The sequence below is a fragment of the Gymnogyps californianus genome, chromosome 1, assembly GCF_018139145.2.
Source record: "Gymnogyps californianus isolate 813 chromosome 1, ASM1813914v2, whole genome shotgun sequence".
Taxonomy (NCBI): Eukaryota; Metazoa; Chordata; class Aves; order Accipitriformes; family Cathartidae; genus Gymnogyps; species Gymnogyps californianus.
Genome location: NC_059471.1, coordinates 24,330,322 through 24,354,597, shown reverse-complemented (window position 1 = coordinate 24,354,597; position 24,276 = coordinate 24,330,322).

Genomic DNA, 24,276 nt, shown 5'->3' with positions numbered 1-24,276 from the left:
AAAAAAGCCCCCAAGATACTAATAACAGCAATAGAAGTGCATTTTCAATGGTACTTAAACATCCCCAGCTCACAATACAAATGGCTTCCAAGTAGAACTTAACTATTTTTTTTTTTAGTATTTTGACCTTTGTAATTTCTGTATTGTTTATTCTGCTTTCTTCAGAAAATTAACAATCCCAGCCAAAATCTCACATCTTTGCCAAGTATAAAGAGGAAACTCAAACAACAACAACATCAGCAGCCTTCTTCCAAAAAGAAGTAAGAGTGAAAACTCACTCTACACTTCCCTAGGTTAAAATTAATAAATACAGACTAATTTTCTTCAGGCTGTTGTGCTTTTGAGTCAGCATAGACATTTAATGATGTTTAGCTAATCCATTTTAATTTTTTGCCCCTTCAGGTAGTTCAATTTACCTTTCCTAGGTACCTCTGTAAAGACACGGCCTCCTAAGGCCCCTTCATTGCCCACTCCATCTTTATACAATTCCTTCTTTTCTCATTAACAAGTCACAGGTTTATCTTCAGGTTAAGACAAGACACCGTTCGTTTTTGTATGGTCCTCCCAGGGTAAGGTTCAGTCATGGCTATGATAGTATGCTGAGCTGAGGGCACGTCAGCAGATCTGTACAAACTCAACTAATTAAGGTGATTAACCTCTCTATTGACAATAAATGGCCCTATAATGTTGGTTATGATCACTTGTGCCTGTGTCGTCATTTTCAAAAAAAAAAAAGTAACCATGAGATAGTAAAAATGAAAATTTAGATATCAGCAGTTGATATTAACCAAGCCCTGAAGTATGCAACAGCTCTAAACATTTCAAATTTAAAGAACAAAAAAAAATGAAGTGCTTTCTTGAAAGAAGAAAAAGGTATCTCTGTGCAGTGCATCCCTTTGGCAATGCCATGGTTTCTCCTCACAGTCATAGTTTCTATCCTCCCCTTGCCATGTGGGAATGAACACAATAACCCAGTGATACCATTGTTTGGATAGTCCTGCCTAGGCATACGTGAATGACTAACTTCATGATGACAGGACAGACAAACGTGTCACTCTTCTCAAGTTTCAGCTTTCATTTTTAAAGAGTGAGCTTCTAGCTATCACAGTGAAGAAAAAATTGTAAAACAAGGCTATCGCATGCAATATGCCTCCCTGAGTCTGCACAAAGTCTGAAATGAGTCCCAATGTATGAACTGACATATATCCTTGCACCTCGATGCCTTGATGTGTCACTATTCACTATTTTATTAGTTAAGCTCTTTAAGATAGAAGAAAAGGAAAGAAAACAAGATGTACACGACTTCAGAATAAATTGCAAGCATGTCCTAAAACTAAGACAGGTTCATGTGATATAAAAGACTAAGCAGAGATATGGGGATTAGAAGAAGGTGGAAGAGTCAAAATTATATAGATTAAAAATATTTATATTAATACATGACTAGGCTGAAACAAGGAAGTATGAATTACCACATTCGTCAGAGGGCTTCAGCAGTGATCCAAAAGACTGCAGAGCAAGTATATCAATATATATTTTATATATATATATTTAATATCTATCTATCTATCTCAAGTGTTCAAGGTCCGGTTGGATGGGGCTTTGAGAAATCTGATCTAGTGGAAGATGTCCCTGCCCACAGCAGGGGGGTTAGACTATATGATCTTTAGAGGTCCCTTCCAACCCAAACTATTCCATGATTCTATGATACAGCTCTGTTTCCATTCTAACCTACATTTACAGCACAAAAGACAATCGTTTAGAGGCCTTCAAGCTTACTTTGTTAACCTGTTTTCAAAAGCAAATCAAGTAAAGCTTCTCCCATGTATACTGCTGACCTACCAAATGAAAGACTACACCCATATTTCCATCATGCTCCATCAATTGCTTATAGCAAGCAATTTGCATTACCTTTGAGTTAAGTGCCCTTGAGTGTACAGTAACATAGCTGCAGTGGATTTCATCAGTGTAATGGCAGGGTTCCAGACACACAAACTACATTAAAGTGCTCATATCTGACGCAGCACAAACGATGGAGTATTACTGCTAGTGTGGTAATTTGGGAGGGTGGAAAGAGAACAGAGAGAAAGAAGAATAAAGAAAGATCACAGAATAAAGGAGAAATCTGGGTGAGCACAACAGAATATGGGTATTGGAGACCAAACACAAGGCTATTTAACATGTTTTTTCTAACAAAAATGTTGATGTACAGGAAAAAAAAGTGAAAAGTTACAGGAGGAAAAAAACCAAACACAGAAGTAATTAAGGAGCAGAAAAGATAGCTAGAAGACAAAAAGCAGCAACTGAGAAAGAATAAGATACAGAGGGTCTATCCTGCCCCAAATAATGTGCTTTGACAGTCACCAACAGACCACATCACCTCAGGAAGAGCCTGTTCAGGCACTGGGAAGGACAAGAGCCTTAGGCATGTCTGAGTCACCTGACTTAAGATCCGATAAGGCTTTCTGCATTTTTTTAAGCTAGGGAAGTAGAATAGGAAGGAGGAAAAAAGCTTTATTTCCTAAGGTGTTGAAATATTTCAAATACCTTAACAAAGGTACAATGAAGGCTCTAAATCCCACACAAACGGTGCTGCCCTGTGTCATCTTTTAACACTGTATTCCCATTCCGTCAGCAGTATTTCAGCTCATGAGAAGGTACCCATGTAAGTTTAGCTGTCATTAAGGAATATAATATTAATATTTATATAATCAATAACAGTTTTTTATATACTTCATAACTCTTCAAAGATCTGTATGATTGTACTATTTCCCCCTAGAAATTTAAAAATCCTCATTTTCCTCTGAAAATGGAGATACCTAAATTTAAAAAACAGTATATTTTTGTTTCTATAAAGGATTTCATTTCCTCTGATCGCCTTACAGAAACACATCTTCAGTTTCAGTAGCGATGATCTGGTATTCATTTTTTCCCCCCTAAAACCTTTTAAGTCCTCCTAGTAAAGATGACCTGATTGTTTTGCAACAAATCCTTTATCCTCATGCTAATCTGTTCCCTATTTTTAAGCATATTTCAAATAATAAAAAAAAAAACCAAAATAATCCAGACTTGCCATTAGCTTGACTGAAATCCACTCTTACACCTCGTTCCTACTTCTCAACAACTATAGAGTTAAACTGAACTATTAACTACAGACATTACAGGCTTCAGTGCAAGCCAGGAATTCAAAGCATGCATTTGACTATTTAATGATGTTAATTTCTGACTACACCAAAAAAATCAGCTAAACTGAAGACCTCTGCGTACCCCCAAACCACTCTCCTCCAGAAAAGCAATGAGATACAGTATTAGAGCAGCAAGAGAGATACTTATACTGCAGCTATTGACTGCATTGCTTATAAGTGGGGTTAAGCAAAATGCAGTTTAAAGCTCTACAGAAACAACTGGTTTTCTTTAAATGCTAAGTATTAAAAAAATATCCCCACAAGCAAGCAACATGAAATAAAAAATATGAAGAAAGTCTCTCTCTTCGGTTCCATCGCTTTAATGGCTGACATGATTTAACATAAATGGTATTTGATTAAATCTGTCTGTGAAGACTGTCTTAGGTTTTAAAGCAGAATAAATTCTGACTGGAATCAGCTACTGAATCCTTCAAATATTGCCAAAAAGGTTTAAAAGACATTGCACCAACATACTAGTAACATAGCATTTCCTACCTGAAAATATAGAAGGTCTTTTCTTAGGGCGCCTTGGATGTATAGGCTCTATATTCCTAATATTTCTTTGAAACTTTCCTTTAAAATCATTTTCTAGCAGGATATCTGGTGGTAGGCTTCTCCGTCTTGTTGATTTATAACGAGTCTGACAGGAATTCAGTTTACTCTTAGTCCTAGAGTACAAGTTGCTGTCATCAACTGCCATTATAGTGCACTAACTGTTAAAGCCACTCCAGCGCAGAGCCAATCCGAACATCCAGAAGGATTTGGACTAGTGGTTACAGACCCAAGCAATCTCAGATGTTCTCATGCTCAACTCGGCACTTGTTGGGGAAGTTGAGCAAGTTGATAGGCGTGTGCTGGAACAGGTGTAGAGTTACTGCATCGCCCCTCCTTGCATCAGTGAAACAGCACAGGGAGGAGACATGCTGAAATCATTCGTTTGAAAGTTCTGAGGTAATTAGGAAGTTCAACAAACCTGAGCTCAGCAGCACAATCTGTGCAAAGGGGAAAATACAATTTAATATGAGGCACTGTCTAGGGCTAGTATGGTTTATACTATACCAACAGCATTTCTCAGATCAGTTCATTAATAGTTCATTAACTTGGCAAGCTAAACAAGTGTTGCTAAACCTTAAAAAAAGAAAATACAGAGTGCGAGAAAAAAAACCAAACCACCAAAAACCCAACCCAGTCCCCAGCCTAGGGACCTGTCTGGGGAAAGGTACAACCTCAACAGTATGTTCGGGTTTTCAGTCCTATCCTTTGACAATGTTACATTTTAAAGACTGATACAGTCCAAAGCACAAAGGTTTTTATGGCCACAGCTATCAGTTTGGGGTTTCTTTCCTCAGGAAGCAATAATGTTATTTCCTACTGGAGTCAGAATCAAAGATCTGCCAGTGTGACTGATTTTCTGTCTATGTAACTGCTGACTAATAAAAATAAGCCATTTAAATATGAGTATGCCAAAGATGGTCTGTAAATTCTCCATTAACTAAAAGCCAAGGTACTTTTCTTGTTTTGTTCCAGTTATCCCAATGAAATCTTTTGAGCCTCCCAAGGATATGATCTTCCTTTCTCAAATGTTCAGAAAGAAGAAAGGACAAATCCTAACATTTTCTATGAACCTGCTAGTTTTCTTACTTGAATTCTATCATAAATGAGACAAAATGAATTAGTAAATTAAAACTAACAAATCTTCTAACTACATACATTTTGCTGTTAAATAACTTTTAATATGGCAAAGTGAATAAGCAGAGTGGTAATTCAAAGTGAGAGTAACTAATGTTTCAACCATAGATACCTAGGGCAAACTGATTTCAACACCTAAAGATAGAATTTGATTTCTCCAAATCATTTAAAACACTTAAACCACGAATGCTTTAATTACTTTCCTAAAGATAGGGTACACTGTATGACTGGTGTAATGATCAAGAGGTTGGCCGCTCCAAATACAGTTTTTCTATGAAATTCAGTACAACCTTTATTATTGCTGACAAGAAATAAACTGTTCACCTACATGCTTTTGGAAGGGAAGAGGAGAAATGATGTATCTTAATATGTAACTATGTAGCTTTTTAAGTATTTTATTGTGTTAGAAATGCAGAAGGATGCAAATAGTCTGCTAGATTTTGTCTTCTTCCTCTGGAAATTAAATTGCATTTGGCTGGAAGTTGAACTTACGAATGTAAGAATCCAATCTTAAATACACTGGACCCAGAAATCATACCTTGCATTCAGAACAAATTGATTATTTAAACCAAAGTGATTTAAACCAAGTGAACACTAACTGTAGGTAGCAAACTGATTATTTATGGTCTTGCTGAGTATTCAAAGGATCATGGGCTCTGTTTATGTGCCGAAATAAGCTTTTGACAATCCCACTGGACTCCAAAATAGGTTAGGTGGTGGGAATTAGGTTATAACCAAAGGGAATTTTATGTCTAAATTGCTCAGGTACTTTTTAAAAATTCCTCTAGGCACTGGTCTTCATCATTAGAGGCCAAAATACTTCTTTCATGTCCTTCAAATCTGTAGAATCTGTGGATCTCATCCTCTTTTCTTCCCAGTTAATAAAAAAAACAGGTCAGAGAAGCTTTTCTTGCTTCCCCTTCTCTTCCAACTCCACTTGCCTTTTCAGCTTTGACTAAACCAACATAAAAATATTCAGTCCATTCTTGACAGTCCAACTAAACCAAAGTAACTGAATCAAAAGCTTTTGAAAACAACAGAAAGTGCTTAAATCTGAGCAAACATAAATATATTTGAACTATGTGTGAAGACCGAGACATAACAAATACCAAATGCAGAAATTGACATTTGAGGAGCTTTAAACTGAAATCTGACGGAAGCTTTAAATAAAATTTCAACATCTTCAGTGACCTAACCACCAGGCTACAGGATATTCTGGAAACAGCTCTTAATTCTTCCTGCTGAAACTACTCCAACACGTATAAATAATTAAACATTCATTAGAAGAGTGACTTGAAAGTGACTGTCCCATATTCTAGCTGAGTGATACAATTGCTACACTATACAATCTTACCTTCTCCAGCCCGATGAATATTCATGCCAAGTGGAACATTTCCAACAGCAGAAATCGCCGCTGGGATACTCAAAGGTGCGATAGTGATCACACTCTTTCAGATGGGGGGAGATCTGTCAAGGGCGCAAGCCACTGATCCAGCAGTGGTACTCAGGAATCTAAGAACAGTTTACCCTTGAGTGGCCTTCAGGTAGAAATCCAGAAGACGACAGATGAAAACCCCAAACATCTCATCACTAAATTGCCTTTTGAAGGATCCACTCTAGAACACATACTTCGAAAATTCATTCAGACCTAAAAATCAAGACAGGCGAATACTTGTTCTGAAAACTGAAAATCCTAAGCAGGTAAAGTAAAGGAATATGCAGCAGTAGAACAGAAGCTGAGGGTCCTGGCAGTGTCTGAAAGTCGTCGGAGTGAGGTGCCTAAGTGCCATTTTAGTAGCCTAACTGTTTTAGTGATTTAGTTTATGTATCTCCTGTTGTCATTTTCTCATCTCTGAGACATATGTGTAAAAACTTCACAGTCTACTCCCAAGTGAGACCACTACAGAATAAGTTACAGCACAATACAAAGAAGAAAACCAGGAATGGGGGAGGAAGAGGGACTTGGAAGAGCTGATTATTAATTATAAGACCAAAGAAATAAAGCAGATGCACTGAGCATTCAAAAAAGATTTTAAGATTCAGCACAGGAAGAAAGGAAAAGAGCACTCTTGGTAGAATTCGAGATTCTTCTCCACTGAGGTTGCAGTGACAACATCCCTCTCAGACTTCCTATTTTCTACTTAGAGATGGAAGCTTTGCACCTTTATAGATGGAAACAAAACCAGAAAAAACAAAACCAACAAAAAATGCAAGCATGATGTGTGGAAATAAACTTGTTAACATATACGCAATTAATCACAAGGTTCCTATCATATACATCCAGGAATCCAGAAGGAAATCAAGAATCAAATGGTTGAAGTTATTTTGCAAAAATAAGTAAATCACTGAAAATTACAATAGAGATTGAAGAATGAAATATTTCCTTTTTTTTTTAGAAGGATATAGCATAGTTTAAGGAATTATACTTCACCGAGCCTTTTATCTGGAAGTGTGATTAAAATGATAATTAAGAATTGAGTAAAACACCAAGATTATTACAACACAATAGGACTAATCAACATGGTTGCTATAAAAAAAAGTGTCTTTAATCTATTACAGTTGTTTGAGCATAGAAGATAAAAGAAGACTAATTATTTATTTATCCCATCAAAGGTTTACACAAGATCCTTCAGAAGAGATTACTACAAGAAAGTAATCATTGTGTTACATTCAGAACTGAATCATGAAAGTGCTCAAATAATGAAAAACAAAGCATGGGAATTATAATTTGGCTACATTTTCAGGCTGGCAAAGGTTTATAAGGCTTCAAGGCTTCTCTGGTAGGTTCTGTGTAGTTCAGTACTTTCCTACAACTTTGAAAGCTCAGTATAAAAACCATTGGGTTTATCCATTATGGTCAAAGGCTAAATCAGAACATTATACCCCTTGCTTCCAGCAGACTACCCAACTGTAGTGTCTGCAGTTTCTATTACTATTTCTTTTGATTGAAGTTTGGTAAATAAAAGCTAAAGGAAACTGATGTTTGATAACTGATTTGTGTTTGGACAATACTCTGTACTGCAGAAATACAGATTTGAGGCTACAAAGTTAGCATGGTCCAGGTAATAGAAAAATAAGTTTTCTCACAGGCAGAATTATCATTAGCTTTTTGTTTAATAATACAGCAGGAAATCTTGTTGTATTTCATGTGCAGTAAGTCACATGTTATTATGACTGCATTAGAGCTGTCATTCTCATTTTCAGCTCAGGAAATATTTGTGCTTATTAACAGTAGAAATAAGAAAAGGTTTCCTAAAAAGTGTTCTCAATGTGTCAGCCAGTGCAGGCTGGCTCAGAAAATCTCTGTTACGGAAGAAAGAAACCAACACCACAATGAGTTCCTGTCTGGTTTGGTAAAGTAACTTCCATATCAGTGTACATTGATTCATGGACCTTCCCACCATGCTATACATACCAGAGTAGAATGGTATGCAAATACCTCCAAGGGAGGATGAGGCCTCTTAGCCATGTATGTTGGAGGAGCTGCAACAGCAGGAAAGGAAAGTTTGAGCTTTACTAACATTTTAAACCACCACAACTCAATCAACCAAGCAATCAACAAATAAATAAAGCCTCATCCTTCTTGCCTGTGGCCCATGGAGCCTCCCTCCTTGTTACATTAGCACCCATTTTGTGAGGCTGCACAGCAAACTATGGCACAAATCTAAGTTACCTTTTGTTTATTTATTTATTTTTAGCCATGCTGCCACAAGGGACAAAAAGACAGGAGTAAGCATCCAGGCCAGGGATATATGAATCGTTTCTTTTAGTGACTCTGCCAGGTTACCCCTAGTTAAAATATTTGTAAAACTAAAGTTACAGAGGCAATGTTCAGGCTACTTACTGCATTTTGAGTGGGTTTTACAGGTGTCAGAAGTGTTTAAAGAAATCAAGTTGATAACAACCAAGTTGGGTATTCTTGCGTATCTGCTTGCTCAGAGGAGACTGTTTAACAGTACATACTCATTTAGAAAACTTTTTCTTCTTTTTTTTTCTACCTAGGTCTCATCCCCTATACATAGCAGAACAGTCACAGATCTGCAAATGTATCTGTGCTATGAAGTCTCTAACCTCTTTTGTTTTGCATTTCAAATAGGAAAGTTAAACAATGCAAGAAGAGAAAACAAGGAATCAAAAAGTGAGGAAAATATACAGCTGTTCAAACCCTCCAACTGTTACTCAAAAATTATTTGTTTAATTTTCTGGAATAACCTGGTTGTCTTAGTCCATAGGATGTAAACATCTGACGCGTTCTCTGCTTGAATTAACCCATTTCTTCCAGTCTAATGCTGTTATAAGCAAAGAGCCTGGATTTGATGCAGCCTTAGCATCCAAAAAAACCTCTCTTTAGTCAAGCATTATTTTTTCAGAAGTGGGTATAAGAGGAAAAGGTCAATAAATAACCAGTCATGGTCATACTCTCAAAGACAGCAAAGAGATCATTTTAGGTTCGCATTAATTTCTACCCTTGTAGCAAATGCTTGACTCATAGAATAATGCAATTAGAACTTAGTTGCCAGGCTACACCTGACCTTAGAGCAAGCTAAATCAGAGTATTAGATGCTAGTCATATCATGCACTACATTTACAGTTTTATTTTGCAATAGATAACTTAATATTGAATTACAGTCAGAGAAAACAGAAATAAGCTTTCAGCCCAGATAATTCCTCGCCTCCCTCAAACACAAACAGATAAAACAAGAAGAAGAGAATACAGCTTTTCCAGAGTTGCTTTCTATGCTGGTATGCTGATTTTAATAGATGAACATTGACAAGAGACTTGGCCGAGTGTTTCAACTGCATTGTCTTTCAGCTGAAAGAAGATAAGCACCTTTAATTTGTAGTCATATTCTTGTTTGCTAACAACAAACAAAATACATGGTTAAAGCTGTAATCTGGTTGTAAGATAATATTAGTCCCTTACTGTTTGATCCATAATGTGCACTTCCCATATTAAGAGGGGAAGCTGACTCATGCCACAGCATTTCATAAGCAGAACAATTCATATGCTAATGTACATTTGTAATAATTTCACTTCATGCTGATGCTTCCATTACATGATAGCTGTCGCAGCCTCATCTTCATGAGGACTTGAAAGCTGATCCTTCTCCAACGGAAAAGCAGTGCAAACCCTGGAAACAGGCATTTTCTGGCTGGGTAGAGTGTAGAGGCGCAGCGCAGGAACACAGCCAGCCGACGAGGCTCATCGCAGACGGCCTCAGAGCTGTCAGGACACGCGGCTTTGCCCAAGCAGCAGCCCAGAGGCTGGGCACCTTCCAAAGATCAAAGGCTGAGGGTGGAACTTGCCAGAATCCGCACATTGGTAACACTCGCAATTACAAAATCATGCCTGCTATTATTCCACTGCAAATCTGTGACATTAGGCCTATGCTCTGGGTACAGTGGTAAAAGAAAGACCTAGAGGCTATGCAGGAATTTTATTTAGTAGGGTGTAGTATTAGTCCTGAATAAAACATGGCATATGTCCTTGTTTTTCCTATTGCGTTCTGTGTAGAAAGTGAATACTGCAAGCAAACTATGAATGTGAAGGTTACAGATTTCAGAGACAATTTTCTATTTAAAACCACTTCTCAGTGTTCAGTATTTTACATAAATTAAATTTTGTTAGCACATATCTGCGAGATAATAACAAAGCATTTCAGCTTCTGTAAAAAAAAGTGTTACAGATATAGAGGAATAAAATTCAAATTGTTTGGAACTTGAAACTACTTTTTAGAGAGGATCATTTTAATGAAAGTTTCCATCAATTACAAAGAATTTATTCTACACTTGCTGTTAAGTGAGGCCAGTGTCCAAAGTGATCACAGAGATTCAGGAAATCCAGTCTTCTTCCTTTCCTTGTCATGAAAACTAAAGGATAATGAAAATTCTGCTTTTCATGGATGGGCAAATATATATGTAGCCTATTAATAACATGTGGACTTTTAAAAATTCCAACATATTAAAGTTGCATTCATTCAGTGCTGGCTGAGATGCAACATAGATAGATTGGGCTGCCCTGTGGCCGAAGTAGTCCCTTGCCCAAGACTCTGGATTGCTTGTGTTACATGATATTCTGTTAATGAAGAGGAAACAAGAAAGGCAGCCAAAACTTATCTCACCCTTCAGTAAACCTGTCCTATGTAATGTAATGGGACAGACCTAAATTAGGTTTCACATGTCTTTCCTACATTGCAAGAAAAAAAAAAAAAAACCCAGGAGCAGTGTATCAGAAAACACTTTGAAACAAGTATCAGACTGAAAAGAAGGGAGGAGAGAAAATTCAGCTATGCAGTCCTCTTGAGTCCTTGTGAAGATTTCATTTCTCTTCTTTTCCCACCCTCCACATCTTCCCATAATGTCAGACTCCACTTTTAATGCACGGTCACTTAACTTCCATCACATCCTCCCTGAATATCCATGCTTTAGGTCTTAACAGGCTGTGTGTTACAACCTGATGCAAGGATGTGATCTGAAACCCCTGGGCTAGTACCTGGTGAGTGTCATGTCATTACCCACACAAACAAAAAGAAGGTAACAACTATCACCAGTCTTTGAATCCAACTACAATATTTAACTCTTTAATAGGTGTTTCCTGTTCTGAGTCTAGATACTACTTCTACATCCACATAATGAAACGCATTCTGTATCATCTATTACTAATTAAGGGTGAGATTCAGATCATTCGACTTCCACTTCAGTTCAGATCCGAGTGAAATCTATGTGCCCAAATCTTAGGGATGGAGACTGCCTTCTCTCCAGCACCATTTAAATTCTGAATCAAGGCTGCCATGATCCCACGTCATCCAGGCCAGGAGCTCTAACTAGCTCGTGGTTTTGGGATTTTAAAAAAAAAAAAAAAAAAAAAAAAAAAAAAAAATCTTTTGAGCCTCCCAAAAATATGATCTTCCCTTCTCAAATGGGGGAGAACCATACTGCCTCTAGTTGGGACTGGGTTCCAGAACAGCAGAAAGCACTACTGCCCAGGCTCCTACTGGTCTAAGCTTCATCTGTACCCTCATGTTGGGGCAAACTGTTCCCTAGATCCTCAACACTGACACCTGCTCATTTTCAGAAGTGTAGCAGTCAGAACAGCCAGGTATAGCTTATATCTTAGTTTTTCATTTAAGACAAATATGCAAAGTACCTATATTTTGCCTGAGTCCCCAGACAGATGGATCTCATATGTGTACTCAGGCCACACCTAAATTCAGATGCACAAATCATACTGTTTTCAGAAATACGTGTACTCATAAGTACTATTAAAGGAATTGGAGCATAGAAATTTTTATTGTTCAGTATCAGCTCAGAGTATGCTTGATTATATGCTGAGCCTGCAGCTTTCCAGCTTCTCCATATTCTCCCCAAAAGCCCACTTCATTTTCACGCATGGCACATTGCACTGAATAGGAAAGCTGCATTTAGCTTTGATAATTCTAGAGTTTTAGTAACGATACAATAAATGTAGATGGATCCCTAACAGTGATAGAAACATAACCTAGTTTTATTCAACTGATTCTCTAAATTAGTGCTCTCAGTTTCATCTAGCGATCATAAAGGTATCTATTAAAGCAACAGTACTGGCCAAAGGAGCACACAAACTCAAGTGCGAGCCTATCCTTTAGTTTTCCCCAGAGACAAAAGCAGTCTTTACAAAAGCATCTTAAATTTTCGTCTAAGATGACAAATGCATTCCGTCTCCATCAGTCAGCAAACCATCCTCCTTCCTAGCTGTCACACTCACAGGGGAGTCAGAACCACGTGCATATTCTTGATGTTTGGCACACAGAAATAAGTTTAAAGTTATTTGTCTGGCATGATTTCAGCGCATCCCCTTTCATGGGAAGTGTAACATACAGATTTATATACACTTTGACTTAATTTTATTCTCTCTCTAGTATTACAGAAATACTTAATTTGCTTTCTATATCCTTGGCTGTATTTCAGCTTCCTCAGAACTACTTATAAAACTGTCCCAAGTGCGAGACCAATCAATAGGAAAATTAAGCTTTTCCACCTGAGGCCAGAGCTCTAGAAACACCAGAACACATCCTTACCAGCTACTTTGAATGCCTGATTGAGGCACAACCCCGAGGACATGAGTTTCAGCTTCTGCTACAGAAGTCAGCGGTATACAAGAACCAACATGATATTGCTGCAGCATCGTAAAGCACAGATGTGTAAATTATCTTTAAAACCTCCAGATACAGACACAAATACCCCACACCTGCTTTGTACATGGTTAATTGTACAATATTAAACTTCTATAGTTTTAGTATAAATACTTATTTTGCATTTGAACAGTATTAATAAGACCCACTTATTGCACCTAACACTGCAATACCGTAGGATACTTCTTTCATAAAATAAGCATCTTTCTGTGTACAGACTTACAACAGAGTTCTGTCACCTCTCTTACCAACTGCACATGAATTAGACAAACTGGTTACTCATGCTTTGCCAGTGCTCCCGAATTTGAACTCCATATTGCAAATAAATAGAGTCTTTCTCTCTCTCTGAGTCCCTCTCTTCTCCCCCTCTCCCTCTCCCATCTGCAGTAAGCAAAGCATTGCCTGGGTAAAATGAGAGTGGCTGAGGGAAAGTTTCTCTACACAAGTTCATAAATGTGGATTTAGGAGGAGTCTGGAGCTCCTCTTACATTGTCATGGAAAGAAAGACAGAAAGCAAGGAAAGGAACAGCTACCTGAATATTAAATGTAAATTTTCTTTTTTTTTTTTTTTTCCATACTCAGAGATAAAAGATGACAGCCAGTACACATGTAAAAAAATAGGGAAAAGGAAAGGATGTGAGGAAACTCAGGGTCTCCAAACCACAGGAAGCAGTGGCCAACGGCAAGTAACCGACACACAGTGCTGCCTTGAGCAACACAGCAAGCGCTGCTTGGCAAGCACAAGCAGGGGTTGACCCCTAAAGCAAGCTTTAAGGTAAGTGAAAAATTCCAAGTGCTTAAAGATTGAAAAAGGGGAAAAAGGCCACAAAACATGAAAGGAAGAATAAGATTCCCTGTACAGACTTACTTGAAGTCAGAGGTATTTTGGGGTTCTCTTTCCTCCACCTCATTTCCTGAAGATGTATGAGAACCTAACTAGTTAAAAAGCACCACCTTTTTAAACAATGACATTAAAAGCTCCCCATTTTACTGATTATTTTCCTCTGACTTTTTAAAGCATCAGCTGCATGACAAGATGGCATCCAGATCATGCCTGAAACATTGTTCCTGGACACGACTGGAAAAACATCATGCTGTATTTACACTGTTACAAACCTGACACAATTTATATAGACTGCATACCAATGTTAGATTTAAAGGAGTGTGCCTGTGCATTTTTATATATATATTTATATGTTTTTTAATGTGGCTAATAAAACTGTACAGATGTATACTGATTATTCAATTTCCCTAAGGTTATTCAGATTAGGACCCTCAGTGGTCGCAGCTATTATTAATAAAAGCAGAACAAGAATGAATTAGAAAAACATTTAAAAATTTGGATGAGATTCTTTGCAACTATGTATTGGCCTGAGTTAACTACAATTTAGACTAATTTGACAATAGTTAATTTGCAAGAATGACAATAGATGCATTCAACACAGTATTAGCAGAAGAGAGTAGTTGCGTCCCCTTTGTAATACAGGCAAAATGACAAAAGAGATCATGTGTTTAACAGATGTTCCCTTTAGGGATTGTGTTGCTGAAAGTTTGTCCCTGCACACAGCTGCAGTGGCCCAAGGCTCACCAGATAAACACCAAACATATATCTATACACACACTATTGTACGCAATGAAAATAAGAAATAAAGATGATTCTTGCAACAACAGAACAGAAAAGGAGAGTTACTTTTCTGAGTGTCAGCTTTGCAACTGTTAAATTTTAAACTAAGATGACACGACCTTATTCTGACTAGTAACACGTATGAAAACTGAGAAAAATGTAGTGTTAGTGTTAAACGAAACTGTGCAATAACCTAGTTTAAGTCAGACACTCACTGTAGCAAGTACATATTTTAAGACACCTATTTGCCCACTGACTGTGAACATTAACTGACACGTATATCAGCTCTCTCAGGAAAAGGAAACACCCTTCCACTCCTTACCGTCTTCTACTGTTACCTCTACACAGGGCTTCACAACTGGGGAATTTATTTCACACAAAGTCAATTAAGAGCTTAGTTAGAGAGAAAAAAGCTTGCCAAAGGAGACAAATCCTGCAACACTCCCAAAACATAGTGAGACTTCCACTGAACTCTTCCAGTAATTCATTTCACAGTTCAGGGAGGTGCATGAACTCCATCGTCCTCCTGCTTCTTGCAAGTTCAGCTCCAGGCTTTATAACCCCCAAATTAAGATAAGTGGCAAAATACTGAGGAGCAATAAGTTTTTCAGCTGGACTGTAGGCTATTTAGGGCTTTTAGGGTTCAGGATGAGTCCCTAATCCTGAAATTAATCTAGATTCAAAGATACTCAAACAAAGACTATGCAGCCATGTTGCAGCATCCTCACATAGCTTGGATAAACTATAATTTCCTGACATTTCAGATTAGTTTCAAGAGGAATTTGAAGAACTAATGCCTGTGATAGCATAGAATACCATGATCTGGCTTATCTCTGCCAAGTCAAGTTGTTACCAGTCTCTAGGACAGGCAAAGATGAAAAATACATTCCTGAACACTTCTGTAATTATGCAAACATCCAAGAAAAGGTGGTAATACCATAGAAACTAATTATTTTCAGGAAGACATATATCAGTAAGATAAGTCCTTCAATCAATTTGCGTCAGGAATCATTACCCTTACATTTTTTGTAGTTAAGCACTACTGTCATGTTAGCACTATAAATTTAGCTGATAAAGCGACTCTGCATCTGAGAACAACTTTCAGCTATGGAAGTGAAAAAGTACGATAGCAAGGATCAGACCTACTCATGGCGCTTTACACCGCTGGTCATATCATTTCTATCTTTCTTAGGTGGAGAAAATTATTTGGGGCTATCTTTCCAAATCTTGACTCCAAACAGCATAGTATTAGGGAAACAGCTCTTTCAGCATAGTGTGCAAATGTAATAAATATTTTTGGGGAGGGTGGAAACTAATAGGGGGTTCCAAGGGGACCTAAATAACCTGAGATCCCCTTGGTTCCTACACAGATTGGAAGCACACGGAGAAATGGGTCAAGTTCAGATCACATTTCAGCAGAAATGAGATTCCCAGATATGCTTCTCAAGTATAACGAGCAGGACACATCTGCTTGCAGGGGAAAGAATACAGCACAGGAACATAAAAAACAAGAGATAAGTGTGAGGGTCATCTGGACCAACTGTATACAAAAGGCTGCAGAGTTTTTCCTGCTAGCTAAAGGCAGGCTTTTGGAAAGTATTGGAGACTTGTAGGAATTAAATCACAAAGCCTAATTTCAGCCTGGGAGCCTAGTCTCCTGTACCTTTTTTACAGGCAGTGGACAGAGCCATTGATTCAGGGCTGGGAATAACCTCTGCCTCTCCACTAACTATACTGAATAGTGGCAAGGTTAAAGTTAGCTTTTGGGAGTGCCTGTTCCACAATGATAGGACACTTCCTCCTTCCTTTGTAGGAGATGCTACAACTCATCTATTTCAATGTTAATATTTCCTTCCTGTGAAAAAATTTGGGTTTGGATGGAGCTAGTTCAGCTTCAACTTCCAGGCGCCTTTATTTATAAAGCTGATAAATTCCTTGCTTTGAGACAGCTTTTTAAAAGACAAGAATTTGTAGATAATGATCAACTCATCTTGCAAATTTCTGTTCTATGAATTTACATGACTGAACTCTTGAGGCCTCACAGTATGAAAGTTTTGTTGGTTTTTTTCCCCTCCAGACCTTGAAAAATTCCACAGGCCTCTTTTTTGAACTCTCTCCTTTATTTATACCTCATTGTTAAGTGGAAATATCAAGGCACTGGATACAGTATTTTAGTACCGCAATATTTTAGCATCACACTGACAGCCAAGCTGAACAAACTTCTTAAATTGCCCCGTGGCTTTCCTTCAGGTTACTACCCTGAAGAGTTTTGTATTTGTAACCCTACAATCTGTGCCCATATTAACTTCCATGTAGCAGCATTAAAAACATATTTTGTTGTACTACGAGCACTTAACTAGGCAATTCACATATGACTATCATGCTGTAATACTGATTCAACTTCATTATTTACTAATATCCCACCAATTTTGGACGTCCTGGAAAATAGTAGGACTTCAGAGGATACTTGACAAGTGAAAATTTTACATCATCCAAATGCTTAAAAAAAAAACACTAAAAAGCTTTGTATCTACAGGATTCTTAACATAACTCTCACACAGAGCTAAAACTCACCTCAACTATCAACTATAAATGAAGATGAGAGCCACATTTTTTAAAAGTACTTTATATAGTCTTTCTGTTATACAATGTAAATTAAAAAAAGAGAAGTATCAAATCAAATGCCTTAGAAAAATATACATATAACATATCCACAGGTTAGCTGAAGTAGGTCATAATACTTTCCAGGGAAGTAAGAAGCTGTCAGTCAGTCATAGGAAGATTCAGACCTGTCATTCATGATATTTTGAGGCCTTATTTACACTGTCCAGCCTTTCCCAGTAGAACTACATCCGTACTGATAAATCAACAGAACTCTCTATTCTAACTGTGGTATATACAAAGAAAAGGGACTGGATTTCTCTCATCTAGCTGCAGGCATTCAAAGATTAACTTGCCCAAGTCTAAACTCCATCTATAGTTGACACAGAGAGACACGTACCTCTGCAAGGCAGAATTCATCTCCCCTAACTGAGGATAGGGGAAATTGTCTTTTCCCCTTAACTACAGACTTTTACTGAGACTTACAGATGCTTAAGCTTTGTATGCTCACACACGTTAGATGAGAGGAATGCCACACCAAGACCTTTTGCACTACGGTCATCGTGAGTGAAGCACAATAAACTAAAAAGGATTTTCTTCCACCAGCAGAGTTGCCCTGCTGGGAAGAGCCCACATGTGAGCACAGTGTTGCCGGGGCTGATGAATTTTTTCTGCCCTAAGCAGAGGGCAGGACCAGGTCTTCATCTCTCATTATTTGTTCTCTCATAATTTGTTCATACAATTCCCAAGCTCTATGTATCATTATTTTAATTGGGAACGGCAAACTAATGGGCTGAACATTCTTTGATGGTCAGAGTGCTGAATAAACAGATGCATGGAGTCAAAGGAAATGATTCAAAGAGGTTTTATCTTCCAGTCTCTAAGGCAATGCTGAAGAAACTGGAAAAAATATAATAACAAGATTCTTACAGCAATTTTGGATATTTCTACTTAGGTATCACATTTATTCAAAATTGGGAACTGAAAGCTTTCTATCTTATCATGTAACTCTGAATAATGGCACCACTAGATTGGAAACATCTTCCTGTCAAATCTTCTAAAGGCAGGTGTCTAGCAGCAGATCTCTGCTGCTATTATTGTTGAAATTGTACGAAAATTGGCAATCTTGATTTGTTACTGCACATCAATCTCCACATTAGCCAACGTGTGTGTGTGTGTGCTGTCTATACGAAAGGATGTACAAAAATCCACTGATAAATAAATCCAAATCTTTCTGCAACCTGAGCTAAAATTTTTCAGCTCGCTTTCTGGAAACATAGAAAGTAGGTCAGCACATATCCCAAAATAGCACATCAGCACTGAGAGAAAAAGTAGTATCTCTGTATCTTTGGACTTTTTAGCTCGTTTTTCTATAGGGGGAAATGGAGAATGAAAGCCTTTCCCTTATTCTACTATATGGAGGAACACGTACAAGAAAAAATTGCTTATACTTAAAAAAGCCCCCAAATCAGCCACCTACATGGGGAAAATGTTATCTGTTTTAATCAAAGCAAAATAGCATTGAGTGGAACCATTTAAGCTTTATCTAAATATAACCAAGGGAAAAGCCAGGAAGTTTAAATTGTTTTTAAAATGTTGTACTGGATACATACGACATCCTGTTCCTTGTACATCTTGTTCCTCGTATCAAAAACCTATTTGGTAAAATATTTACTTTGGAAATAATGGCATACTTTCTGTGATTTTGCTGTTCATCTTGTGATTTTTTTTTTTTTAACTATTTGCTGTTTCAATAAGAACTGCTGCCTACTTTGTGATATCTTTCATGCTATGCACACTCCTAAACAAAAAATATTTTCTTTAATACCAGATGCAAGTCTCCCACTTTTTATTTTTCTTTTTTTTCCCCTCTTTTTAAGGAAGTAAAAAGGTACAAGCAAAAACCAAATTATTTAAACACTGACACATCTTATAGCTATAAAGATGCTGAAGAACTCTTCTGGGGTTAACATTGACAAACCCCTTTCATGAACTATTACAGTACCTTAACATGAAAAGAAAAACAGAAACCACTCCTAGGCAATATTAAATGATGCTTATCAGCCCTAAAATCTTATTACCTTATTCAAGTCAATATCAATACTGTTGGCTACAACATGATGAATGATGCTGATCTGTTTCCCAGAACAGATTTCAAGCTAGAACATTGGTATTTTTAATTAGGAAAAAATGATATTGCCTCCCCCAAATTCCAAGTGTCAGTCTTCATTTGGATCTCTGCACTAGATTAAAATGAATGTTTGAAAGGTACTGAGCATTGGTAGTATGACCTCTTAAGTTCAGTGATTTTTATGCAACCAGCAGGAATTCCTAAAAATAACAAAACAAACCTATTTTTAGTTCTTCCTTTTCTGTTTTTTTTTGTCTTGTTTTATTTTTTAAACTACTGGCCTATTCATGCTCCATCTCAATTCTTGGACGCTTAACTCTCATTTATTCCCCTGTATCAGTCCAACCTGTTTAAATATCTCATCCACCAGCTTCTGAAGTACTGTGATCCATGTATATATGTACATAGTTTAGGAAATTATAGAATTGGACTCTTCCACACAGCCAGGCTTAAGTCTCTCCAAAAAGGGAGATCGAAATGGAGAACAACTTCCTGAACCTATAGCTGCTGGGATCTGCATTTTTCTTTGACACTCAATAAACCAATGCTTGCTATTAGAACTTAAGTAAAAATTAGGACCTTCATAGGTAACACAGGCTTCACAATTAACTGAGTGAAGAAATGATGGAGTTTCTCAAACTTTGAAAAATGAAGTCAAAGCACTAAAATAAAATAAAATGGTTGGGTTTTTATGTCCTGTGAGGCCTCCACCTTGCAAAATTTTAAAACTCTAACCTAGCAAACAAAGTGCATAATTAAACACGTTTAATTGCATTCCTAGATTACTGCCAGACAGCTTGTCACATGCCTTGGTGGGTCTAAATAGACCGTTTTCATTCATTACTTCCAAAAGCCAAAGGCACAGAACTGACTGAGTTCAATTTAGAGCTGGACAAATATACTATTAAAATATCATCAGATCAAATAAATCAGAGAGCATAAATTTATAGTGCAGCATTAAAATAAATAAAAGGAAATAAAGCAGTTATGTTTATGAGTAGCAACAGATACAATCTCCCCTAGCATTCTCTCACTGATGCCAGCAACGTCATCCTCCAAAACCTGAGAGAACCTATGCAAAGATAATAGTTTCCACATTCATCAGACTTTAGTACTGCTAATTTTTCTGATACGCTGCCAGTGTAATTAAAAAACAACACTGTTCTAGTTAAATGGAACTAAATCATTCCCTCCGTACCCTGGGATTTTTTCTAAACCATTAAAGACAAGAGATTTCACAAGAGCACATCATGTCAGTTGGTCTCATCTCCCTTTTAGAAAAGAAAAGCCCATGAATATGTTTGCATATTCATGTAATTCCAACTCTGAGTTCAAGGACATTTACAAGACACCTGCTAATATGCCGAATTTGTATTCATTGGAGTGGGAAGCCTGCTGCCATGAGATACCATTTTCACTCAGAAGCCATTAGCTTAACTGCTGAGAGGTTGTATCTTCTTAAACTGCCTTGTGAAGGAGAAGCATTAGTATAATCAGTTATTTCAAGGCACAGTAAAACAAGTAAACTAGTCCAGAAGTGGTCAAATCTAGTATTTTCTGAGTTTGCTTAACTGGGACATAGGAGGTCCTAGAATTACAGTCACAAGGTAGTCTAGGAAACGGCACTCTCATTTCCCAGCTTAGAGCCTGTAATTACATATAGTTGTACTTTTCCAGACCAGAGTCGTCACACATTCCCTCCTGGCTCACGTGGCGCAATGATACGTGCTCAATCTTGTGTCTAGAGCACTAGTGACCGTGCTCTAGACTCCTGCGGCTGCATTATTTTATATGGGTCAGGTGTCTCCCTTACACCCTTTAGTGACTGACATGGGAATTTCCACATGTTCCAATGGTACACCGGGTTGAAATCGCACATGCTGCTGCGGAGATGTGTCCTAGAGCCCTACCACAAGTCAAACTGAACTTACAGACTCAGCCATATGGAGCCTTTTTCATGTCAGCATGCATGTACACAGCCCTGCTGCACAGAACAGCTTATCTCTAGGCAATGAATATCACCATCTTCATAACGGTCATATATATCTAGAATATATATCACACATTTACAGATCTCTGTGCTCTACACCATAAATACATCCTTCTACTTGTTTTGATCTGCACCGTCTTGGATAAAAAAAAGACTACATCAAAATAAAATAGGCACTGAATAATAAATGGTATTATAATAATGGTTCCAATGTACTGAAAACCATCATCCAAAAATCTAGAAAAGATGAAACAGAAAAATCTGTATTTAAGCAATCAACAAAGAACATAAAAATAACTACTCAGATTGAAAAGTCTGTGGCCCTGTCAAGAGCCTTTATAGTACTGCTCTTTAAAAGCAAAAGAAAACATTTCACTCTTCAGTGGAGTATAATTGGGTGCACTATGGAAGCCAGTACTCCAGGAGAAATACTGCTAACAGTATAATTTGCTGTGACTTACAGCTGATTACAGGGCAAAATTAATTGACTCCAAGAAATCTTATTTTCATATGACAGAAGGACTAACTACAGCTTAATAATGATAGGTTAAAACCCATCCAACCTTTTTTAGTAGGAAAAAAAGGTTTTGTTTTGTTCAAGAGAAGGACACAGATGAATTTCTACTCATGTTGCTCTCTATTTTTTCCCCTGGTTCCTTGAGATATAAATGCATGGTAGCAATTGCAGCTATTTCAGATACTTATTTAGTACACATGCAAAATGCTTATTCATCTGTTTTCAAACATGTATCAGCATTTACAAAACCAAATATAGCCAACTTTTCTGTAAGGAATTTCACTCCCAGGAAGGCTTTAACTAAACACTTGCACTGTATCAGATTAGTTAAAACCCACAAGTTTCTTCAGCTCCTGGTAATGGTTTGCCAGCTTTCACTAACATCAAGACAAAGAGTCCATAAACACTTGTAGTAAAGTATGTGCACAATCTCATGTCACATGTGATGGTCTTAATATAGCTTTGTAATTCATATTTAAAGTGAGGCCATAAGAAACCAAAACCCGTCATTGCCAATTATTTAAATTCATGCACACAATCCTTTTCAGTAAGAACTACATATACACGAGCTTCCAAATCCCAATATGCTTTATATATATACACATATATATACACATATATATGTTTTATATTTTTCACCTATGCAAAAGAGTTTTAACTATTTACTAAAAAAAGGAGAATAGTTGCCACATTTATTCAATAAATGCATTCATACATAAAATTCACTATCATTCTAACAGAAAAATCTCATGTAAATCTGTAATGACTAGATAATTAATGCAAAGTCTTACCTTTCCCTGGAGCAAGTTTCCAGTAGTGATCTCTCTTAATGCTTTAATTTTGCAATGTAATTTTCATAAATAGTTTTCTAGTTCAGGCAGAGATGGGTTAACTGCAGGCAGTCTGGATGCTATCTTGCTTGCTTCCTGGAGATCACTGTTTTGCATTGTTAGCCATCACAACTACCTAGGGAAAATAACAGTTGTCTTAACCTTCAGTCACCTGGACAACATGATATATTACCGCTCCCAGATTAAAGAAAAGATTAAACAAAATCCAAGTCTTAAAACATGACCTTAAAAATTGTATTTATCTACCAAACATTTCATAACAGATGCTGTTAAAAGAATTATTGCATACTTTATTACCAGGAATTCATGCTCTTGGATAGAGACATAAAACAAGTGGAAAAATTTTATATACAAATGTTGTAAATTTTTCAATTATAACTTGTCTTTACACTGACAATATGAACTAGACTTTTTTTTTTGGTAGATTTCTGGTCAGAAACTATAAGCAACAGTGGAAACTGAGTTATGCTGTAATTACTTACGCAGAAGTAAACAGAGTGGTGCCTCTGGAAAATAAAAATGCTGAGAGTAGGAATCTACTTTTACTATTCGGGTATAACTGCAAGGTCCCTATTAGAACAGGAAACATTACATTTCTATTTGGTGCAACTGCAGGCATCTGGCAGGCAATTTTTTAATTCCGTCTAATAACAGCTGCAGGCTCAGAAACACAAGTTATTCACCCATAACCCTTCTTTGAGACAGGCTATGTACGTTTCCTCCTGTGTTATATGGAAGCAGCACAAAGCTAGCATTGCAACATTTCCTCACCTAGAATGGCTGAAACCTTCTCAACTCCCAAAAATCCCAACACAGAGATGGCTTTTGGACTGGAGGACTGTTCTTATTGTATATCAGGTTTATGTCCTGGATTCCCTGGTCATGGTACCAAAGGAGCATGAAGTTGTCTCTGATGCTTCTTCTCTGAGCAACACGCTCATCATATGACACCAGTTACTGTCAGTGTGTCCTAGGTTTTAATGCTGTTTCAGAAAGTGGTGATGGAAAAGAAGCTTAGAGTTTTGAGCAGATCCCAACATGCACAAAGGCTCTGAAGCCAAGACTGCCACCTGCGCCTTGTCTGTGTTCAAAACCACTGGCAGCAGATGTGGGTACCGCACTTCAGAGGGAGAGTGCTGTCTCATGATGGATATGCCCAGAGGCCCATAATGCTGCATGATCAAATCCAACTTGAAGTTTGTTACTATGAGGACAGTTTGAACGTTCTCTGTGAGCTCAGGGAGTGATGACGCTACATAGATCTGTGACATGAGTAAGACACCTCGTTTGCTAACTTGAATATGAGATGCAGTTGCTCAGGGCCTTGTCCAACCAAAGCGTTGAATGTCTCCAAGGACAGAGTCAAACCCTGTCTGGACAACCACAGTGCTGTCAGAGCAGCCTCTTGAACAGCGTATCTCAATCTGACTACTCCAGACCCACGGCAGCAAACAGGACAGTCCAGCTCCAACAATGTTACTTGACCTGTTCAGCCCCATGAAATGTTTGATGGGGCACTT